This window comes from Rhinoderma darwinii, chromosome 3 (assembly GCF_050947455.1).
Source record: "Rhinoderma darwinii isolate aRhiDar2 chromosome 3, aRhiDar2.hap1, whole genome shotgun sequence".
In the NCBI taxonomy this organism is placed as follows: domain Eukaryota; kingdom Metazoa; phylum Chordata; class Amphibia; order Anura; family Rhinodermatidae; genus Rhinoderma; species Rhinoderma darwinii.
Window position 1 is genome coordinate 415,125,370 of NC_134689.1, and position 15,663 is coordinate 415,141,032.

Below are 15,663 nucleotides of genomic sequence, written 5' to 3' on the forward strand. Positions count from 1 at the left end.
ACTAGTCTTGCACTTTCAAAGGTTGAGCGTTATAGGATAAAAGTGCTCTTTGTGGCCATAAATTCTAACTTATCTTTGTTTACCCATTCCTCCTCTTTTCACCAGATCCTATTTGAGCTTGAAAACTCAAATAATTCCTATTGTTCCCTTCTCACTCCAAGTCAACAACCCCTTTATCCTGTCAGTTTGGCTAATTTTCCTTTTTTTAATGAACTAGTTTCGCCAATAAATAAGAAACCATCAGACTATTTCACCCAATCTGATTGGGACTTTGCTTTAATATTGTTTCTTTTTAGGCAAGATCCTATTTTGGATTTAAAGCTCAAATCATTCCCATCTCTTCTACTCACTCAAAAATGACAAGGAAATCAACAACACTTTCCTCATATATTAAAAACGTTTCGGCAGAAAAACCCGATTTCCTGCATGAATGGAGGAAGACAAAAACTCACTGAACAGTGCCTCGTGTGAGGATCGAACTCACGACCTTCAGATTATGAGACTGACACACTTCCTACTGCGCTAACTAGGCAACCACCAGATGTTTGTAGACAAGCTCAAAGCGGCAAAATGAAAAAATATATATACATTTTCTTTATTCCCACTTTTTCTTAGTCCATGACTCGTTATACTTAATAACTGCTCCCATATGGTCTAGCGGTTAAGATTCCTGGTTTTCACCCAGGTGGCCCGGGTTCGACTCCCGGTATGTGAAAGAACCTTTTACTAGTCTTGCACTTTCAAAGGTTGAGCGTTATAGGATAAAAGTGCTCTATGTGGCCATAAATTCTAACTTATCTTTGTTTACCCATTCCTCCTCTTTTCACCAGATCCTATTTGAGCTTGAAAACTCAAATAATTCCTATTGTTCCCTTCTCACTCCAAGTCAACAACCCCTTTATCCTGTCAGTTTGGCTAATTTTCCTTTTTTTAATGAACTAGTTTCGCCAATAAATAAGAAACCATCAGACTATTTCACCCAATCTGATTGGGACTTTGCTTTAATATTGTTTCTTTTTAGGCAAGATCCTATTTTGGATTTAAAGCTCAAATCATTCCCATCTCTTCTACTCACTCAAAAATGACAAGGAAATCAACAACACTTTCCTCATATATTAAAAACGTTTCGGCAGAAAAACCCGATTTCCTGCATGAATGGAGGAAGACAAAAACTCACTGAACAGTGCCTCGTGTGAGGATCGAACTCACGACCTTCAGATTATGAGACTTAATAACTGCTCCCATATGCTCTAGCGGTTAGGATTCCTGGTTTTCACCCAGGTGGCCCGGGTTCGACTCCCGGTATGGGAAAAAACCTTTTACTAGTCTTGCACTTTCAAAGGTTGAGCGTTATAGGATAAAAGTGCTCTTTGTGGCCATAAATTCTAACTTATCTTTGTTTACCCATTCCTCCTCTTTTCACCAGATCCTATTTGAGCTTGAAAACTCAAATAATTCCTATTGTTCCCTTCTCACTCCAAGTCAACAACCCCTTTATCCTGTCAGTTTGGCTAATTTTCCTTTTTTTAATGAACTAGTTTCGCCAATAAATAAGAAACCATCAGACTATTTCACCCAATCTGATTGGGACTTTGCTTTAATATTGTTTCTTTTTAGGCAAGATCCTATTTTGGATTTAAAGCTCAAATCATTCCCATCTCTTCTACTCACTCAAAAATGACAAGGAAATCAACAACACTTTCCTCATATATTAAAAACGTTTCGGCAGAAAAACCCGATTTCCTGCATGAATGGAGGAAGACAAAAACTCACTGAACGGTGCCTCGTCTGAGGATCGAACTCACAACCTTCAGATTATTAGACTGACACGCTTCCTACTGCACTAACGAGGCAACCACCAGATGTTTGTAAACAATCTCAAAGCGGCAAAATGAAAAAATATATATAAATTTTCTTTATTCCCACTTTTTCTTAGTCCATGACTCATTACACTAAATAACTGCTCCCATATGGTCTAGCGGTTAGGATTCCTGGTTTTCACCCATGTTGCCCGGGTTCGACTCCCGGTATGTGAAAGAACCTTTTACTAGTCTTGCACTTTCAAAGGTTGAGCGTTATAGGATAAAAGTGCTCTTTGTGGCCATAAATTCTAACTTATCTTTGTTTACCCATTCCTCCTCTTTTCACCAGATCCTATTTGAGCTTGAAAACTCAAATAATTCCTATTGTTCCCTTCTCACTCCAAGTCAACAACCCCTTTATCCTGTCAGTTTGGCTAATTTTCCTTTTTTTAATGAACTAGTTTCGCCAATAAATAAGAAACCATCAGACTATTTCACCCAATCTGATTGGGACTTTGCTTTAATATTGTTTCTTTTTAGGCAAGATCCTATTTTGGATTTAAAGCTCAAATCATTCCCATCTCTTCTACTCACTCAAAAATGACAAGGAAATCAACAACACTTTCCTCATATATTAAAAACGTTTCGGCAGAAAAACCCGATTTCCTGCATGAATGGAGGAAGACAAAAACTCACTGAACAGTGCCTCGTGTGAGGATCGAACTCACGACCTTCAGATTATGAGACTGACACGCTTCCTACTGCGCTAACTAGGCAACCACCAGATGTTTGTAGACAAGCTCAAAGCGGCAAAATGAAAAAATATATATACATTTTCTTTATTCCCACTTTTTCTTAGTCCATGACTCATTATACTTAATAACTGCTCCCATATGGTCTAGCGGTTAGGATTCCTGGTTTTCACCCAGGTTGCCCGGGTTCGACTCCCGGTATGTGAAAGAACCTTTTACTAGTCTTGCACTTTCAAAGGTTGAGCGTTATAGGATAAAAGTGCTCTTTGTGGCCATAAATTCTAACTTATCTTTGTTTACCCATTCCTCCTCTTTTCACCAGATCCTATTTGAGCTTGAAAACTCAAATAATTCCTATTGTTCCCTTCTCACTCCAAGTCAACAACCCCTTTATCCTGTCAGTTTGGCTAATTTTCCTTTTTTTAATGAACTAGTTTCGCCAATAAATAAGAAACCATCAGACTATTTCACCCAATCTGATTGGGACTTTGCTTTAATATTGTTTCTTTTTAGGCAAGATCCTATTTTGGATTTAAAGCTCAAATCATTCCCATCTCTTCTACTCACTCAAAAATGACAAGGAAATCAACAACACTTTCCTCATATATTAAAAACGTTTCGGCAGAAAAACCCGATTTCCTGCATGAATGGAGGAAGACAAAAACTCACTGAACAGTGCCTCGTGTGAGGATCGAACTCACAACCTTCAGATTATGAGACTGACACGCTTCCTATTGCGCTAACGAGGCAACCACCAGATGTTTGTAGACAAGCTCAAAGCGGCAAAATGAAAAAATATATATACATTTTCTTTATTCCCACTTTTTCTTAGTCCATGACTCATTATACTTAACAACTGCTCCCATATGGTCTAGCGGTTAGGATTCCTGGTTTTCACCCAGGTGGCCCGGGTTCGACTCCCGGTATGGGAAAAAACCTTTTACTAGTCTTGCACTTTCAAAGGTTGAGCGTTATAGGATAAAAGTGCTCTTTGTGGCCATAAATTCTAACTTATCTTTGTTTACCCATTCCTCCTCTTTTCACCAGATCCTATTTGAGCTTGAAAACTCAAATAATTCCTATTGTTCCCTTCTCACTCCAAGTCAACAACCCCTTTATCCTGTCAGTTTGGCTAATTTTCCTTTTTTTAATGAACTAGTTTCGCCAATAAATAAGAAACCATCAGACTATTTCACCCAATCTGATTGGGACTTTGCTTTAATATTGTTTCTTTTTAGGCAAGATCCTATTTTGGATTTAAAGCTCAAATCATTCCCATCTCTTCTACTCACTCAAAAATGACAAGGAAATCAACAACACTTTCCTCATATATTAAAAACGTTTCGGCAGAAAAACCCGATTTCCTGCATGAATGGAGGAAGACAAAAACTCACTGAACAGTGCCTCGTGTGAGGATCGAACTCACGACCTTCAGATTATGAGACTGACACGCTTCCTATTGCGCTAACGAGGCAACCACCAGATGTTTGTAGACAAGCTCAAAGCGGCAAAATGAAAAAATATATATACATTTTCTTTATTCCCACTTTTTCTTAGTCCATGACTCATTATACTTAATAACTGCTCCCATATGGTCTAGCGGTTAGGATTCCTGGTTTTCACCCAGGTGGCCCGGGTTCGACTCCCGGTATGGGAAAAAACCTTTTACTAGTCTTGCACTTTCAAAGGTTGAGCGTTATAGGATAAAAGTGCTCTTTGTGGCCATAAATTCTAACTTATCTTTGTTTACCCATTCCTCCTCTTTTCACCAGATCCTATTTGAGCTTGAAAACTCAAATAATTCCTATTGTTCCCTTCTCACTCCAAGTCAACAACCCCTTTATCCTGTCAGTTTGGCTAATTTTCCTTTTTTTAATGAACTAGTTTCGCCAATAAATAAGAAACCATCAGACTATTTCACCCAATCTGATTGGGACTTTGCTTTAATATTGTTTCTTTTTAGGCAAGATCCTATTTTGGATTTAAAGCTCAAATCATTCCCATCTCTTCTACTCACTCAAAAATGACAAGGAAATCAACAACACTTTCCTCATATATTAAAAACGTTTCTGCAGAAAAACCCGATTTCCTGCATGAATGGAGGAAGACAAAAACTCACTGAACAGTGCCTCGTGTGAGGATCGAACTCACGACCTTCAGATTATGAGACTGACATGCTTCCTACTGCGCTAACGAGGCAACCACCAGATGTTTGTAGACAAGCTCAAAGCGGCAAAATGAAAAAATATATATACATTTTCTTTATTCCCACTTTTTCTTAGTCCATGACTCATTATACTTAATAACTGCTCCCATATGGTCTAGCGGTTAGGATTCCTGGTTTTCACCCAGGTGGCCCGGGTTCGACTCCCGGTATGGGAAAAAACCTTTTACTAGTCTTGCACTTTCAAAGGTTGAGCGTTATAGGATAAAAGTGCTCTTTGTGGCCATAAATTCTAACTTATCTTTGTTTACCCATTCCTCCTCTTTTCACCAGATCCTATTTGAGCTTGAAAACTCAAATAATTCCTATTGTTCCCTTCTCACTCCAAGTCAACAACCCCTTTATCCTGTCAGTTTGGCTAATTTTCCTTTTTTTAATGAACTAGTTTCGCCAATAAATAAGAAACCATCAGACTATTTCACCCAATCTGATTGGGACTTTGCTTTAATATTGTTTCTTTTTAGGCAAGATCCTATTTTGGATTTAAAGCTCAAATCATTCCCATCTCTTCTACTCACTCAAAAATGACAAGGAAATCAACAACACTTTCCTCATATATTAAAAACGTTTCGGCAGAAAAACCCGATTTCCTGCATGAATGGAGGAAGACAAAAACTCACTGAACAGTGCCTCGTGTGAGGATCAAACTCACAACCTTCAGATTATGAGACTGACACGCTTCCTACTGCGCTAACGAGGCAACCACCAGATGTTTGTAGACAAGCTCAAAGCGGCAAAATGAAAAAATATATATACATTTTCTTTATTCGCACTTTTTCTTAGTCCATGACTCATTATACTTAATAACTGCTCCCATATGGTCTAGCGATTAGAATTCCTGGTTTTCACCCAGGTGGCCCGGGTTCGACTCCCGGTATGGGAAAAAACCTTTTACTAGTCTTGCACTTTCAAAGGTTGAGCGTTATAGGATAAAAGTGCTCTTTGTGGCCATAAATTCTAACTTATCTTTGTTTACCCATTCCTCCTCTTTTCACCAGATCCTATTTGAGCTTGAAAACTCAAATAATTCCTATTGTTCCCTTCTCACTCCAAGTCAACAACCCCTTTATCCTGTCAGTTTGGCTAATTTTCCTTTTTTTAATGAACTAGTTTCGCCAATAAATAAGAAACCATCAGACTATTTCACCCAATCTGATTGGGACTTTGCTTTAATATTGTTTCTTTTTAGGCAAGATCCTATTTTGGATTTAAAGCTCAAATCATTCCCATCTCTTCTACTCACTCAAAAATGACAAGGAAATCAACAACACTTTCCTCATATATTAAAAACGTTTCGGCAGAAAAACCCGATTTCCTGCATGAATGGAGGAAGACAAAAACTCACTGAACAGTGCCTCGTGTGAGGATCGAACTCACGACCTTCAGATTATGAGACTGACACGCTTCCTACTGCGCTAACGAGGCAACCACCAGATGTTTGTAGACAAGCTCAAAGCGGCAAAATGAAAAAATATATATACATTTTCTTTATTCCCACATTTCTTAGTCCATGACTCATTATACTTAATAACTGCTCCCATATGGTCTAGCGGTTAGGATTCCTGGTTTTCACCCAGGTGGCCCGGGTTCGACTCCCGGTATGGGAAAAAACCTTTTACTAGTCTTGCACTTTCAAAGGTTGAGCGTTATAGGATAAAAGTGCTCTTTGTGGCCATAAATTCTAACTTATCTTTGTTTACCCATTCCTCCTCTTTTCACCAGATCCTATTTGAGCTTGAAAACTCAAATAATTCCTATTGTTCCCTTCTCACTCCAAGTCAACAACCCCTTTATCCTGTCAGTTTGGCTAATTTTCCTTTTTTTAATGAACTAGTTTCGCCAATAAATAAGAAACCATCAGACTATTTCACCCAATCTGATTGGGACTTTGCTTTAATATTGTTTCTTTTTAGGCAAGATCCTATTTTGGATTTAAAGCTCAAATCATTCCCATCTCTTCTACTCACTCAAAAATGACAAGGAAATCAACAACACTTTCCTCATATATTAAAAACGTTTCGGCAGAAAAACCCGATTTCCTGCATGAATGGAGGAAGACAAAAACTCACTGAACAGTGCCTCGTGTGAGGATCGAACTCACGACCTTCAGATGATGAGACTGACACGCTTCCTACTGCGCTAACGAGGCAACCACCAGATGTTTGTAGACAAGCTCAAAGCGGCAAAATGAAAAAATATATATACATTTTCTTTATTCCCACATTTCTTAGTCCATGACTCATTATACTTAATAACTGCTCCCATATGGTCTAGCGGTTAGGATTCCTGGTTTTCACCCAGGTGGCCCGGGTTCGACTCCCGGTATGGGAAAAAACCTTTTACTAGTCTTGCACTTTCAAAGGTTGAGCGTTATAGGATAAAAGTGCTCTTTGTGGCCATAAATTCTAACTTATCTTTGTTTACCCATTCCTCCTCTTTTCACCAGATCCTATTTGAGCTTGAAAACTCAAATAATTCCTATTGTTCCCTTCTCACTCCAAGTCAACAACCCCTTTATCCTGTCAGTTTGGCTAATTTTCCTTTTTTTAATGAACTAGTTTCGCCAATAAATAAGAAACCATCAGACTATTTCACCCAATCTGATTGGGACTTTGCTTTAATATTGTTTCTTTTTAGGCAAGATCCTATTTTGGATTTAAAGCTCAAATCATTCCCATCTCTTCTACTCACTCAAAAATGACAAGGAAATCAACAACACTTTCCTCATATATTAAAAACGTTTCTGCAGAAAAACCCGATTTCCTGCATGAATGGAGGAAGACAAAAACTCACTGAACAGTGCCTCGTGTGAGGATCGAACTCACGACCTTCAGATTATGAGACTGACATGCTTCCTACTGCGCTAACGAGGCAACCACCAGATGTTTGTAGACAAGCTCAAAGCGGCAAAATGAAAAAATATATATACATTTTCTTTATTCCCACTTTTTCTTAGTCCATGACTCATTATACTTAATAACTGCTCCCATATGGTCTAGCGGTTAGGATTCCTGGTTTTCACCCAGGTGGCCCGGGTTCGACTCCCGGTATGGGAAAAAACCTTTTACTAGTCTTGCACTTTCAAAGGTTGAGCGTTATAGGATAAAAGTGCTCTTTGTGGCCATAAATTCTAACTTATCTTTGTTTACCCATTCCTCCTCTTTTCACCAGATCCTATTTGAGCTTGAAAACTCAAATAATTCCTATTGTTCCCTTCTCACTCCAAGTCAACAACCCCTTTATCCTGTCAGTTTGGCTAATTTTCCTTTTTTTAATGAACTAGTTTCGCCAATAAATAAGAAACCATCAGACTATTTCACCCAATCTGATTGGGACTTTGCTTTAATATTGTTTCTTTTTAGGCAAGATCCTATTTTGGATTTAAAGCTCAAATCATTCCCATCTCTTCTACTCACTCAAAAATGACAAGGAAATCAACAACACTTTCCTCATATATTAAAAACGTTTCGGCAGAAAAACCCGATTTCCTGCATGAATGGAGGAAGACAAAAACTCACTGAACAGTGCCTCGTGTGAGGATCAAACTCACAACCTTCAGATTATGAGACTGACACGCTTCCTACTGCGCTAACGAGGCAACCACCAGATGTTTGTAGACAAGCTCAAAGCGGCAAAATGAAAAAATATATATACATTTTCTTTATTCGCACTTTTTCTTAGTCCATGACTCATTATACTTAATAACTGCTCCCATATGGTCTAGCGATTAGAATTCCTGGTTTTCACCCAGGTGGCCCGGGTTCGACTCCCGGTATGGGAAAAAACCTTTTACTAGTCTTGCACTTTCAAAGGTTGAGCGTTATAGGATAAAAGTGCTCTTTGTGGCCATAAATTCTAACTTATCTTTGTTTACCCATTCCTCCTCTTTTCACCAGATCCTATTTGAGCTTGAAAACTCAAATAATTCCTATTGTTCCCTTCTCACTCCAAGTCAACAACCCCTTTATCCTGTCAGTTTGGCTAATTTTCCTTTTTTTAATGAACTAGTTTCGCCAATAAATAAGAAACCATCAGACTATTTCACCCAATCTGATTGGGACTTTGCTTTAATATTGTTTCTTTTTAGGCAAGATCCTATTTTGGATTTAAAGCTCAAATCATTCCCATCTCTTCTACTCACTCAAAAATGACAAGGAAATCAACAACACTTTCCTCATATATTAAAAACGTTTCGGCAGAAAAACCCGATTTCCTGCATGAATGGAGGAAGACAAAAACTCACTGAACAGTGCCTCGTGTGAGGATCGAACTCACGACCTTCAGATTATGAGACTGACACGCTTCCTACTGCGCTAACGAGGCAACCACCAGATGTTTGTAGACAAGCTCAAAGCGGCAAAATGAAAAAATATATATACATTTTCTTTATTCCCACATTTCTTAGTCCATGACTCATTATACTTAATAACTGCTCCCATATGGTCTAGCGGTTAGGATTCCTGGTTTTCACCCAGGTGGCCCGGGTTCGACTCCCGGTATGGGAAAAAACCTTTTACTAGTCTTGCACTTTCAAAGGTTGAGCGTTATAGGATAAAAGTGCTCTTTGTGGCCATAAATTCTAACTTATCTTTGTTTACCCATTCCTCCTCTTTTCACCAGATCCTATTTGAGCTTGAAAACTCAAATAATTCCTATTGTTCCCTTCTCACTCCAAGTCAACAACCCCTTTATCCTGTCAGTTTGGCTAATTTTCCTTTTTTTAATGAACTAGTTTCGCCAATAAATAAGAAACCATCAGACTATTTCACCCAATCTGATTGGGACTTTGCTTTAATATTGTTTCTTTTTAGGCAAGATCCTATTTTGGATTTAAAGCTCAAATCATTCCCATCTCTTCTACTCACTCAAAAATGACAAGGAAATCAACAACACTTTCCTCATATATTAAAAACGTTTCGGCAGAAAAACCCGATTTCCTGCATGAATGGAGGAAGACAAAAACTCACTGAACAGTGCCTCGTGTGAGGATCGAACTCACGACCTTCAGATGATGAGACTGACACGCTTCCTACTGCGCTAACGAGGCAACCACCAGATGTTTGTAGACAAGCTCAAAGCGGCAAAATGAAAAAATATATATACATTTTCTTTATTCCCACATTTCTTAGTCCATGACTCATTATACTTAATAACTGCTCCCATATGGTCTAGCGGTTAGGATTCCTGGTTTTCACCCAGGTGGCCCGGGTTCGACTCCCGGTATGGGAAAAAACCTTTTACTAGTCTTGCACTTTCAAAGGTTGAGCGTTATAGGATAAAAGTGCTCTTTGTGGCCATAAATTCTAACTTATCTTTGTTTACCCATTCCTCCTCTTTTCACCAGATCCTATTTGAGCTTGAAAACTCAAATAATTCCTATTGTTCCCTTCTCACTCCAAGTCAACAACCCCTTTATCCTGTCAGTTTGGCTAATTTTCCTTTTTTTAATGAACTAGTTTCGCCAATAAATAAGAAACCATCAGACTATTTCACCCAATCTGATTGGGACTTTGCTTTAATATTGTTTCTTTTTAGGCAAGATCCTATTTTGGATTTAAAGCTCAAATCATTCCCATCTCTTCTACTCACTCAAAAATGACAAGGAAATCAACAACACTTTCCTCATATATTAAAAACGTTTCGGCAGAAAAACCCGATTTCCTGCATGAATGGAGGAAGACAAAAACTCACTGAACAGTGCCTCGTGTGAGGATCGAACTCACGACCTTCAGATTATGAGACTGACACGCTTCCTATTGCGCTAACGAGGCAACCACCAGATGTTTGTAGACAAGCTCAAAGCGGCAAAATGAAAAAATATATATACATTTTCTTTATTCCCACTTTTTCTTAGTCCATGACTCATTATACTTAATAACTGCTCCCATATGGTCTAGCGGTTAGGATTCCTGGTTTTCACCCAGGTGGCCTGGGTTCGACTCCCGGTATGGGAAAAAACCTTTTACTAGTCTTGCACTTTCAAAGGTTGAGCGTTATAGGATAAAAGTGCTCTTTGTGGCCATAAATTCTAACTTATCTTTGTTTACCCATTCCTCCTCTTTTCACCAGATCCTATTTGAGCTTGAAAACTCAAATAATTCCTATTGTTCCCTTCTCACTCCAAGTCAACAACCCCTTTATCCTGTCAGTTTGGCTAATTTTCCTTTTTTTAATGAACTAGTTTCGCCAATAAATAAGAAACCATCAGACTATTTCACCCAATCTGATTGGGACTTTGCTTTAATATTGTTTCTTTTTAGGCAAGATCCTATTTTGGATTTAAAGCTCAAATCATTCCCATCTCTTCTACTCACTCAAAAATGACAAGGAAATCAACAACACTTTCCTCATATATTAAAAACGTTTCGGCAGAAAAACCCGATTTCCTGCATGAATGGAGGAAGACAAAAACTCACTGAACAGTGCCTCGTGTGAGGATCGAACTCACGACCTTCAGATTATGAGACTGACACGCTTCCTACTGCGCTAACGAGGCAACCACCAGATGTTTGTAGACAAGCTCAAAGCGGCAAAATGAAAAAATATATATACATTTTCTTTATTCCCACATTTCTTAGTCCATGACTCATTATACTTAATAACTGCTCCCATATGGTCTAGCGGTTAGGATTCCTGGTTTTCACCCAGGTGGCCCGGGTTCGACTCCCGGTATGGGAAAAAACCTTTTACTAGTCTTGCACTTTCAAAGGTTGAGCGTTATAGGATAAAAGTGCTCTTTGTGGCCATAAATTCTAACTTATCTTTGTTTACCCATTCCTCCTCTTTTCACCAGATCCTATTTGAGCTTGAAAACTCAAATAATTCCTATTGTTCCCTTCTCACTCCAAGTCAACAACCCCTTTATCCTGTCAGTTTGGCTAATTTTCCTTTTTTTAATGAACTAGTTTCGCCAATAAATAAGAAACCATCAGACTATTTCACCCAATCTGATTGGGACTTTGCTTTAATATTGTTTCTTTTTAGGCAAGATCCTATTTTGGATTTAAAGCTCAAATCATTCCCATCTCTTCTACTCACTCAAAAATGACAAGGAAATCAACAACACTTTCCTCATATATTAAAAACGTTTCGGCAGAAAAACCCGATTTCCTGCATGAATGGAGGAAGACAAAAACTCACTGAACAGTGCCTCGTGTGAGGATCAAACTCACAACCTTCAGATTATGAGACTGACACGCTTCCTACTGCGCTAACGAGGCAACCACCAGATGTTTGTAGACAAGCTCAAAGCGGCAAAATGAAAAAATATATATACATTTTCTTTATTCGCACTTTTTCTTAGTCCATGACTCATTATACTTAATAACTGCTCCCATATGGTCTAGCGATTAGAATTCCTGGTTTTCACCCAGGTGGCCCGGGTTCGACTCCCGGTATGGGAAAAAACCTTTTACTAGTCTTGCACTTTCAAAGGTTGAGCGTTATAGGATAAAAGTGCTCTTTGTGGCCATAAATTCTAACTTATCTTTGTTTACCCATTCCTCCTCTTTTCACCAGATCCTATTTGAGCTTGAAAACTCAAATAATTCCTATTTTTCCCTTCTCACTCCAAGTCAACAACCCCTTTATCCTGTCAGTTTGGCTAATTTTCCTTTTTTTAATGAACTAGTTCCGCCAATAAATAAGAAACCATCAGACTATTTCACCCAATCTGATTGGGACTTTGCTTTAATATTGTTTCTTTTTAGGCAAGATCCTATTTTGGATTTAAAGCTCAAATCATTCCCATCTCTTCTACTCACTCAAAAATGACAAGGAAATCAACAACACTTTCCTCATATATTAAAAACGTTTCGGCAGAAAAACCCGATTTCCTGCATGAATGGAGGAAGACAAAAACTCACTGAACAGTGCCTCGTGTGAGGATCGAACTCACGACCTTCAGATTATGAGACTGACACGCTTCCTACTGCGCTAACGAGGCAACCACCAGATGTTTGTAGACAAACTCAAAGCGGCAAAATGAAAAAATATATATACATTTTCTTTATTCCCACTTTTTCTTAGTCCATGACTCATTATACTTAATAACTGCTCCCATATGGTCTAGCGGTTAGGATTCCTGGTTTTCACCCAGGTGGCCCGGGTTCGACTCCCAGTATGGGAAAAAACCTTTTACTAGTCTTGCACTTTCAAAGGTTGAGCGTTATAGGATAAAAGTGCTCTTTGTGGCCATAAATTCTAACTTATCTTTGTTTACCCATTCCTCCTCTTTTCACCAGATCCTATTTGAGCTTGAAAACTCAAATAATTCCTATTGTTCCCTTCTCACTCCAAGTCAACAACCCCTTTATCCTGTCAGTTTGGCTAATTTTCCTTTTTTTAATGAACTAGTTCCGCCAATAAATAAGAAACCATCAGACTATTTCACCCAATCTGATTGGGACTTTGCTTTAATATTGTTTCTTTTTAGGCAAGATCCTATTTTGGATTTAAAGCTCAAATCATTCCCATCTCTTCTACTCACTCAAAAATGACAAGGAAATCAACAACACTTTCCTCATATATTAAAAACGTTTCGGCAGAAAAACCCGATTTCCTGCATGATTGGAGGAAGACAAAAACTCACTGAACAGTGCCTCGTGTGAGGATCGAACTCACAACCTTCAGATTATGAGACTGACACGCTTCCTACTGCGCTAACGAGGCAACCACCAGATGTTTGTAGACAAGCTCAAAGCGGCAAAATGAAAAAATATATATACATTTTCTTTATTCGCACTTTTTCTTAGTCCATGACTCATTATACTTAATAACTGCTCCCATATGGTCTAGCGATTAGAATTCCTGGTTTTCACCCAGGTGGCCCGGGTTCGACTCCCGGTATGGGAAAAAACCTTTTACTAGTCTTGCACTTTCAAAGGTTGAGCGTTATAGGATAAAAGTGCTCTTTGTGGCCATAAATTCTAACTTATCTTTGTTTACCCATTCCTCCTCTTTTCACCAGATCCTATTTGAGCTTGAAAACTCAAATAATTCCTATTTTTCCCTTCTCACTCCAAGTCAACAACCCCTTTATCCTGTCAGGTATGGGAAAAAACCTTTTACTAGTCTTGCACTTTCAAAGGTTGAGCGTTATAGGATAAAAGTGCTCTTTGTGGCCATAAATTCTAACTTATCTTTGTTTACCCATTCCTCCTCTTTTCACCAGATCCTATTTGAGCTTGAAAACTCAAATAATTCCTATTGTTCCCTTCTCACTCCAAGTCAACAACCCCTTTATCCTGTCAGTTTGGCTAATTTTCCTTTTTTTAATGAACTAGTTCCGCCAATAAATAAGAAACCATCAGACTATTTCACCCAATCTGATTGGGACTTTGCTTTAATATTGTTTCTTTTTAGGCAAGATCCTATTTTGGATTTAAAGCTCAAATCATTCCCATCTCTTCTACTCACTCAAAAATGACAAGGAAATCAACAACACTTTCCTCATATATTAAAAACGTTTCGGCAGAAAAACCCGATTTCCTGCATGAATGGAGGAAGACAAAAACTCACTGAACAGTGCCTCGTGTGAGGATCGAACTCACGACCTTCAGATTATGAGACTGACACGCTTCCTACTGCGCTTTTTCTTTATTCGCACTTTTTCTTAGTCCATGACTCATTATACTTAATAACTGCTCCCATATGGTCTAGCGATTAGAATTCCTGGTTTTCACCCAGGTGGCCCGGGTTCGACTCCCGGTATGGGAAAAAACCTTTTACTAGTCTTGCACTTTCAAAGGTTGAGCGTTATAGGATAAAAGTGCTCTTTGTGGCCATAAATTCTAACTTATCTTTGTTTACCCATTCCTCCTCTTTTCACCAGATCCTATTTGAGCTTGAAAACTCAAATAATTCCTATTTTTCCCTTCTCACTCCAAGTCAACAACCCCTTTATCCTGTCAGTTTGGCTAATTTTCCTTTTTTTAATGAACTAGTTCCGCCAATAAATAAGAAACCATCAGACTATTTCACCCAATCTGATTGGGACTTTGCTTTAATATTGTTTCTTTTTAGGCAAGATCCTATTTTGGATTTAAAGCTCAAATCATTCCCATCTCTTCTACTCACTCAAAAATGACAAGGAAATCAACAACACTTTCCTCATATATTAAAAACGTTTCGGCAGAAAAACCCGATTTCCTGCATGAATGGAGGAAGACAAAAACTCACTGAACAGTGCCTCGTGTGAGGATCGAACTCACGACCTTCAGATTATGAGACTGACACGCTTCCTAGTGCGCTAACGAGGCAACCACCAGATGTTTGTAGACAAGCTCAAAGCGGCAAAATGAAAAAATATATATACATTTTCTTTATTCCCACATTTCTTAGTCCATGACTCATTATACTTAATAACTGCTCCCATATGGGCTAGCGGTTAGGATTCCTGGTTTTCACCCAGGTGGCCCGGGTTCGACTCCCGGTATGGGAAAAAACCTTTTAACTTTCAAAACCTTTTAACTTTCAAAGGTTGAGCGTTATAGGATAAAAGTGCTCTTTGTGGCCATAAATTCTAACTTATCTTTGTTTACCCATTCCTCCTCTTTTCACCAGATCCTATTTGAGCTTGAAAACTCAAATAATTCCTATTTTTCCCTTCTCACTCCAAGTCAACAACCCCTTTATCCTGTCAGTTTGGCTAATTTTCCTTTTTTTAATGAACTAGTTCCGCCAATAAATAAGAAACCATCAGACTATTTCACCCAATCTGATTGGGACTTTGCTTTAATATTGTTTCTTTTTAGGCAAGATCCTATTTTGGATTTAAAGCTCAAATCATTCCCATCTCTTCTACTCACTCAAAAATGACAAGGAAATCAACAACACTTTCCTCATATATTAAAAACGTTTCGGCAGAAAAACCCGATTTCCTGCA

The 15,663-nt window shown here is 38.4% G+C and overlaps 19 non-coding genes across 19 annotated transcripts; 12 read left to right on the forward strand and 7 right to left on the reverse strand.

Annotated features, from left to right (window-relative positions):
* The first annotated feature begins 1,239 nt into the window (after positions 1–1,239).
* On the forward strand, positions 1,240–1,311 carry TRNAE-UUC (transfer RNA glutamic acid (anticodon UUC)). Its single transcript has one exon. It is a non-coding gene; the product is annotated as a tRNA-Glu (tRNA).
* Positions 1,312–3,414: 2,103 nt separating this feature from the next.
* On the forward strand, positions 3,415–3,486 carry TRNAE-UUC (transfer RNA glutamic acid (anticodon UUC)). Its single transcript has one exon. It is a non-coding gene; the product is annotated as a tRNA-Glu (tRNA).
* A 469-nt stretch (positions 3,487–3,955) lies between these two features.
* TRNAM-CAU (transfer RNA methionine (anticodon CAU)) lies at positions 3,956–4,028 on the reverse strand. Its single transcript has one exon. It is a non-coding gene; the product is annotated as a tRNA-Met (tRNA).
* Positions 4,029–4,139: 111 nt separating this feature from the next.
* Positions 4,140–4,211, forward strand: TRNAE-UUC (transfer RNA glutamic acid (anticodon UUC)). The gene has a single exon. It is a non-coding gene; the product is annotated as a tRNA-Glu (tRNA).
* A 653-nt stretch (positions 4,212–4,864) lies between these two features.
* TRNAE-UUC (transfer RNA glutamic acid (anticodon UUC)) lies at positions 4,865–4,936 on the forward strand. Its single transcript has one exon. It is a non-coding gene; the product is annotated as a tRNA-Glu (tRNA).
* A 1,194-nt stretch (positions 4,937–6,130) lies between these two features.
* Positions 6,131–6,203, reverse strand: TRNAM-CAU (transfer RNA methionine (anticodon CAU)). The gene has a single exon. It is a non-coding gene; the product is annotated as a tRNA-Met (tRNA).
* A 110-nt stretch (positions 6,204–6,313) lies between these two features.
* Positions 6,314–6,385, forward strand: TRNAE-UUC (transfer RNA glutamic acid (anticodon UUC)). The gene has a single exon. It is a non-coding gene; the product is annotated as a tRNA-Glu (tRNA).
* A 652-nt stretch (positions 6,386–7,037) lies between these two features.
* Positions 7,038–7,109, forward strand: TRNAE-UUC (transfer RNA glutamic acid (anticodon UUC)). Its single transcript has one exon. It is a non-coding gene; the product is annotated as a tRNA-Glu (tRNA).
* Positions 7,110–7,762: 653 nt separating this feature from the next.
* On the forward strand, positions 7,763–7,834 carry TRNAE-UUC (transfer RNA glutamic acid (anticodon UUC)). The gene has a single exon. It is a non-coding gene; the product is annotated as a tRNA-Glu (tRNA).
* A 1,194-nt stretch (positions 7,835–9,028) lies between these two features.
* TRNAM-CAU (transfer RNA methionine (anticodon CAU)) lies at positions 9,029–9,101 on the reverse strand. The gene has a single exon. It is a non-coding gene; the product is annotated as a tRNA-Met (tRNA).
* Positions 9,102–9,211: 110 nt separating this feature from the next.
* On the forward strand, positions 9,212–9,283 carry TRNAE-UUC (transfer RNA glutamic acid (anticodon UUC)). The gene has a single exon. It is a non-coding gene; the product is annotated as a tRNA-Glu (tRNA).
* Positions 9,284–9,935: 652 nt separating this feature from the next.
* On the forward strand, positions 9,936–10,007 carry TRNAE-UUC (transfer RNA glutamic acid (anticodon UUC)). Its single transcript has one exon. It is a non-coding gene; the product is annotated as a tRNA-Glu (tRNA).
* Positions 10,008–10,476: 469 nt separating this feature from the next.
* TRNAM-CAU (transfer RNA methionine (anticodon CAU)) lies at positions 10,477–10,549 on the reverse strand. The gene has a single exon. It is a non-coding gene; the product is annotated as a tRNA-Met (tRNA).
* A 111-nt stretch (positions 10,550–10,660) lies between these two features.
* On the forward strand, positions 10,661–10,732 carry TRNAE-UUC (transfer RNA glutamic acid (anticodon UUC)). The gene has a single exon. It is a non-coding gene; the product is annotated as a tRNA-Glu (tRNA).
* A 469-nt stretch (positions 10,733–11,201) lies between these two features.
* Positions 11,202–11,274, reverse strand: TRNAM-CAU (transfer RNA methionine (anticodon CAU)). The gene has a single exon. It is a non-coding gene; the product is annotated as a tRNA-Met (tRNA).
* Positions 11,275–11,384: 110 nt separating this feature from the next.
* TRNAE-UUC (transfer RNA glutamic acid (anticodon UUC)) lies at positions 11,385–11,456 on the forward strand. The gene has a single exon. It is a non-coding gene; the product is annotated as a tRNA-Glu (tRNA).
* A 1,194-nt stretch (positions 11,457–12,650) lies between these two features.
* TRNAM-CAU (transfer RNA methionine (anticodon CAU)) lies at positions 12,651–12,723 on the reverse strand. Its single transcript has one exon. It is a non-coding gene; the product is annotated as a tRNA-Met (tRNA).
* A 111-nt stretch (positions 12,724–12,834) lies between these two features.
* TRNAE-UUC (transfer RNA glutamic acid (anticodon UUC)) lies at positions 12,835–12,906 on the forward strand. Its single transcript has one exon. It is a non-coding gene; the product is annotated as a tRNA-Glu (tRNA).
* Positions 12,907–13,375: 469 nt separating this feature from the next.
* Positions 13,376–13,448, reverse strand: TRNAM-CAU (transfer RNA methionine (anticodon CAU)). Its single transcript has one exon. It is a non-coding gene; the product is annotated as a tRNA-Met (tRNA).
* Positions 13,449–15,663: the final 2,215 nt, after the last annotated feature.